The sequence below is a fragment of the Lutra lutra genome, chromosome 5, assembly GCF_902655055.1.
Source record: "Lutra lutra chromosome 5, mLutLut1.2, whole genome shotgun sequence".
Lineage (NCBI taxonomy): Eukaryota > Metazoa > Chordata > Mammalia > Carnivora > Mustelidae > Lutra > Lutra lutra.
The window spans coordinates 120,780,131-120,786,835 of NC_062282.1; positions in this window are offsets into that span (position 1 = coordinate 120,780,131).

The window sequence follows — 6,705 nt, forward strand, 5'->3', positions numbered from 1 at the left end:
GCCTCACATCGGGCTCTTTGCTCAGCGAGGAGCCTGCTTCCCCCCCTCTCTCTGCCTACTTGTGATCTCTCTCTCTCTCTGTAAAATAAATAAATAAAATCTAAAAAAAAAAAAAATACCTGCCTGGTCTGGGTTGAGTCAGAACCCCGTGGGGTTATGCTTCCACCAAAGACCTTCCTTCCACAGAGGAAGACCCACTCACACATATGTCCTGGTCAGGAGGTGGGAAAGTCCTTTTTGTGCCCAGGTTCATCTGCCAAAGCTTGGGAAGCTTGTTTGCATTGTGAGGTCCTGTTTTCTTATGAAAACTACTCTCCCTAAATCAATAGTAAATTAAGTGTAAGAAAAAGTGTTTCAGCTACCCTGGCTAAGAAGTGCCCTTACCTCCCTTTGAAAGCATCCCTATTTATTTATGGAAAGTATTTCCCCTTTATAAAGCACAAAGATTTATTGAGCAGAAGGTATGAGAGAGTAGTGGGTTGATAATTACCATGGGGAGGATTCTGTGGTGTGGGTAAATTCTCTTTCCCCTTTGCAGACGGGACAAACAGGCCTTGGTGTTCTGAGCTCTGCGTTGTCTTGTTCTGGGTAGGGAAGGCATCTGTGTTAAGCCCTACCATGTTTTTTGATGGAAGTATTGGTTTTGCAGCGTAAGGAAGAGCTGGAAAAGGAAGGGATGGGGGTTGGGATTTAAAGGGAAGGGAGTGGCCTGGCGTTGAGAACAGAGAGAGGGTAGCCAGTCTTGAGTATCAGGGGTCTGTGTGCCTCTCACGTCCAGCATCCTGAGCTGCGATACACCCAGAGGGAATCAAGCACAGAGATTGGTGGAGACCTGGGGGTGAGCAATGGGTCTCACGTGGCCTGGAGGAGGAAGGGCCTACAGAGGAGCTGGGGAGCTGGACCATGGGCCAGGAGATGGGGATGGCGATCACGACGCATCCAGGGCCCCTGCATCATATTCCTGGATCCTAGAAACTTTAGAACTCTAGAGTTCTTTGATGATGCCAAAGGAGGGACGGGAGCAGGGTGGCTGGGGACAGCTGGATTTCATTTTCTTTGGAGAAACTAAGCAATGGTGGGAACTCTTGGGCTCTAGAGTAGTGGAATGATTTCACCACACACAGAGATTTACTGGTTTACCGGTAGGTCATTGAAGAAGAAAGTTTCCTCTAGTGGCTTTAAAGGAGGGGGAAGAATTGAAGTTTGGTGTGTGGAGAAACGAGAGCGCATGAATAGGGTCTGCAGAACTGACTGTGTGATTGGGAGAAACCAGCAGCAGAGCTCCTGGGAGCACGTGTTCCAAGAGGGACTATGGGACCAGAAATCTCTGCAGTTTTCCGTGGAGTGTGGATCTAAAGGTCCCCTGTGCCTTCTCCAGGACATCTTCAGGGAAGTTGAAACTTGTGTCCTAATGCTGTTGTGTGGGCAGCTTCTCCTCTCCCTTCTTCCTTATTGGAAATGTTTTAAAGTAACTCTGGGTCATTGCTACCCAAAATCACCTTGGAAGACATGCTGCTCCCTCTTCTTGATCTCTAGCCTCATGTTCCTCTCTCAAATGCAACCACGTTTCTGGAGATAGTCATTTATGTGTTTTTTTCTGAAATGATCCGGTGGATTTACCTCTGCCCCTCCCACTCATCTTTGTAAATGCTATTTAGTATTCCATTTCATGAATGTGCCACCACACACATAACCAACATCCTACAGCTGGAGTTGTGGGCTGTTTTAGTCTGCACATACTGTTACAGTGTATTTCTTTGTGTTGTGAGTGTGTTCTCTCCCGGAACTGAGAGGGAGGCTGTATGTTGCACGCATGGCTGGAGGGCACTCCGTAGTCAGAGGACCAAGAGAGATTAATTCCAGAAATTGTTCATACTGGGGAATTTGGGAGCTTTTTCAGCTCAGGTATTGAGATTTGAGGTGATCCTCAAGAGATCTCAAGAGCTGCTCATTCAGGTTTCTGCTTCCCCAGAATCCAGAAATATCTTAACTTACTTCTAATGGGCTTGCAGTAGGACCTTGCGGATGGAAACCTGCCTTTACATTCCTGGCAGTGCTTACTCACTCACAGGCTCCCCAAACGATTTTATTGAATTAAATAGCAAATTAAATATGCCGTATTTTTTGTGAACAAAAATATAACATCTGTTTCACTGTATTTTTTTTAATTTTTAAAAAGATTTTATTTATTTATTTGACAGAGAGAGATCCCAAGTAGGCAGAAAGGCAGGCAGGTCGGGGTGGGGGAGCAGGCTCCCTGCTGAGCAGAGAGCCCTATGCGGGGCTCCATCCCAGGACCCCCGGATCATGACCTGAGCCGAAGGCAGAGACTTAACCCACTGAGCCACCCAGGCACCCCACTGTTTCACTGTTTTTATTCGTGTGTGTTTTTTTTCCCCCTTTCTGAATCTTCCAGTGGAGAAATGGTCCTTGTGAAGACCTTCCAGTTATTTCTGGGAATCAACAGAGGGTTCTTCACATGCACTTAATAATAAATCCCTTCAGTGACTGCAGTATATCCGTGAAACTTTTTACCTTCCTTCTGACTCTGGTCCTATCTTTTTGGGGCCCTCCTGCTGTGTTGCTGGGCCAAGCAGCACTCTGCACTTCTGACGTGACCCAGAGGTTCTATGCTGGGAGCTGTGTTCACAGGATGGGCATGGGTCCTCCAAGTTCCCTGCTGTGTCACCACAGTCCCTCCCTACTAAAAGAAAGAGCAGAAGTATTCAGGCTTGGGTGTTGGCTTGTTCTTCCAGGACTGGGTCAATGTTCATGGATTACAAAACCACGTACCTCACGCCCTCATAAGTTCACGAGCTTCCTTTGGGAGGACTAAGTGGGTGGCTGCTGGATAGGAGCCTGGTGTTTCCTAAGAGTTGCATTTTGAGATGAGTCGTGGGGTGACGCCACCTGATCGACTCTAGGTCCTCATTCTGACACTCAGTAGCCCACTGGGCTGTTGTTAATCATGGTTGAAAATCCTCTGCTCTTGTACAAGAAGAAATTGGTTAGGAAGGAAGTTGTATGTAAAAGAAAGGAGAAAGAGAATTACACAATTTCCATTTTTGTTTCTTCCTCACCTGGTGGAGTTTGGTGGCAACATTCGCAGAAACAGTGGGACCTACTTCAGTTTTTCTCATTTGTGATGGTGGGAGACGTGCCCTTGGGAAGTGTAGCAGGGACTCCTGGCTGGGTGGGCTGATGTTCTGATGGTGATCCCTGGGGGGCTGGAAGGGCCAGCAGCAGCTCTGATAGGCTGGGGCTCATGCCATCTGGGTTGTTAACTATTTTAGGTATGGCTGGGCATATTCTGAAAATCATATTCACTATCACAAAATAGTTTTATACATGGAGACTATAAAAGGCGATTCATCTTGTAATTCAAACTACAGGGAGTGAGGGATCAGGGAAATGGTTTGGCTGGTGAGATGGAGGAATGCAAAGGACAGAATGGAAGGGAAGAAACCACCGTGGACCATCCCAGATGTTGAGACAGTGGTAGTAAGAAGTTTGCACTTATCAGAAGGGCACATGGATGACATAAGGTTGAGAAACACTCAACTACATAAGACAGAGGTGATTCTGGTTAGGCACCAGCTGGGGTAATGCATGGAGAAAACCCCTGTAAGGATAACGTCTTCTGTGTATGTTGGCTGTGGGGAAAGGGTGCTTCGTCAGACATGGAGACTGAAATCCCCGAGACCCCTGGAGATGCAAATGGCGCTCTTGAGTCTGGGGGCTCCTGAGTGGTCTTCCAGAACACCCTTGTTTGGTTTTATCGTTCTGTGCCTTCAGGCTTCCAGGCTGTGAGAGGGCTTTCCGAAGCAGAAGGCCATGGAGGACAGTGTGTAATGGTCAAGGGCAGGGCTTCAGTGTCAGGCAGACCTAGGTTCGGTCCCATGCTGTCACTGACCGGTCATGTGAATTCAGGCAAATGACTTCATCTCTTCAGCCCTCAGTGTCCTCCTTGATGGGCAATATTAGATTGAGCAAGATGGCCACCTCCCTCAGAGGAGGGGTGAGAATTACATGACAGGAAGTGGTAGCCGGGACTGGTCATCCATGGGGGCAGGAGAGAGATTCTGGGGGTGGGTTCCACTTCATGAGTGTAAGAGGAGACAGAGATGTCATGAAGGTTTAGGAGCTCCTTAAGGTTAGGAACCTGAAAAGGATGATGATCAGGAATAAGCGTGAGGAAACTGAAAGGCTTCTGAATCTTTGAACTGCTCCCAGTCTTCTGTGCGCCTCTAGGTCTAATGAGGAAGAAAATCTCGCTCCTCATTTTCAGGAGTATCAGAGGTAGCTGGAAGGATGTGTCCTAGTCCTCTTTAAACTTAGGAGAAGAAAAAACTCCCAGGAAACAGAGTAGACAGAAAAACAAAATGGCTGGTAACCCGGGGTCTGCAGAAAGGAAGAAAGGTAGCTGATGTCAGCTGAGGCTCCAAATGTAGCCCTAGGGACCTGATCAGCCTGCAGTACTTCCTGACACAGTGGCTTCTGGAAGCCAGTTTACCCAATGACACTCCCTGCATGAGCTCAGTCCAAGTTCAAAACCTATTACAAATAAACATTTGTTGAACGAGCACATCCTTGAATGGGTGGGGTAGCTTAGCTAACCGTTGCTGTTAGTTAACTGATCTGTAGAAGACCACGGGTACCAGATGTGCCTTCTCCCATTCGCACGGAGAGCAGCGGAGCTGGGCAGATGAAGGGTTTCTGCCTGCTTTACATCCCTTCTTCCAGTGCCAGAACCTCTCTTTCCCCTTTGGAGAACTACCCCACTCCTATGCTTGGCCCTTGGTTTGGGTTCTATCCTTTAGGACTCCGTTCTCGTGGGACATGACCTCTGGTTAGTTCTCAAATTCCAGTGCCAGGAACAGGCATGTGAGACAGGCTGGCCCATCAGAACCAAACCAGTATGGTTCAAAGTGAGGCATGTGGTACCATCCAAGTCGGTGAGATGCAATTCCCAACACCTAGAGCCATTGGGACATGGGTGTTCCCTCCTTGGGAGGCTTTATGCCTGCAACTGCTGAAATTTTGCCTTCCCTTTAGGAAAGTCTGAGTAAGGATGAGACAAGAATAAAGTGGAGACAAGGGAGGGAGAAATAGATGCCTGAAGACACTATTTGTATACCTGCGTCTGGATAAGCATAACCTGCCCCTGGACTTTTCCATCGCTTAGCCTAACCGATTCCCTTTTTTGCTTAAGTTGGTTTGAGGTGGGCTTTCTTCACCTAAATACAGCAGGAAACTGAGGGGCCACCTTCTGTTTTCTCTTCATCAGGGGAGTAGAAAAGCAAAAGGGTCCTTTTCCTCGTGACACAGATCATAGATTTCCCACCACTTTTTAAGAGTTGATCTTTCCGTGCTCACTTTTGGTTTTCCCAACCCACCTCTTGACTTAAGTTCTTGAAGCTAGTCTGAAATGAATTTCACATTTGTGAAATAAGGGGAAACAGAAGTTGGTGAGAAAGAGAAAACATTTTACAATGAGACAGGATTTGTTGCCAACATCAACTAGTGTAGAGTCACTGCCAAGTCTGGATCCGGGGCTTGAGCGGGCTTGGCTCAGCCTCCCAGGAGGGAGGGTTGCCTTTTTCTTAACTGTATTTTGACAAAGAGTAGGAAATGGCTTTAAGAGAGCAAGTGAAAAGATGGGAAAAAAGTGTGTCTGGACAATGGGTCTGAGTATTCTGTTACTTTTCAAGTTCTGTGGGTGTGGGCTTGGGTTTAGCAACTTTGAAATATGTCTTGCTCCATGTCTTTGTCTCTGGTAAGAGGAAATGTATCTCTTAATTGAACCTGAGAGGCAGGTAAGTATAAACTGCCTTTAGGTTCACATGGCTTGACACATATTCCCTTCGAACCCACGCGCCAGATGAAATTTGATTCTTTCTTGTTCCTCATTCTCCCTTCTATACCATATCCAAAATGGTCTCCACTGTGTGTGACTTAGGGCAAGCCCCCAGCTTGCTTCAATGTTCTCATTTGTAAAATGAGCAATTTGGATGAGACCAGTGGTTCCAGCTTAAACAAACAAACAAACAAAAACAGAAACTGAGTGACGAGGTTCTTTGTTCCGACGTAGCTTGCACACAACGGGGCCTCACAGGGGGCTCCTGAAGTGAGTCCCTGAAGCTCTGGGACTCTGAGGGACTGTTTGGAATGCCCCCCGCCCCTCCCACTGCCCTTTCCTGTAGATATTTGCCAAGGCCTTTCCAGCTCCAAACACGACACTTCTCTTATTCTAAGTGCCACCTCTCATGAAACTCTGTCAGTACCCCGGTCTGTGCAGATCCCGTCTTTCTCTGTGCTCCACTAGCGTTTGGGAACACACCACACACACCCTGCCCCGTGTTTGCAAACTGACCTGGATATGAGGATTTGTCTTCCAGTGACGTTGGTGTATCCTTGTGTTTCTTTTGGGAACTGGCTCAGAGTTGCTTGAGAAACCGAATGTAATGGGAAGAACGGCAGGAACTGCGGAGAGAAGTTTTGTTCATAGACTGGGGAAATATGAATTTTTGCCCTCTGGGGCAAGTCTCCTGTGCTGACTGTTCCGGAGCACCTCCCAGGGCAGAGCGGGACCAGCAGGCTGGAGGGTCCTGCCTTGGTGCTCTGTCTAGAGCTTTTTTTTCCCCTGTGCACAGGCTGGCCCGGCTGTGGTAGATGGAAGGTCACGGAAGAGGTCTTTGTGAGCTG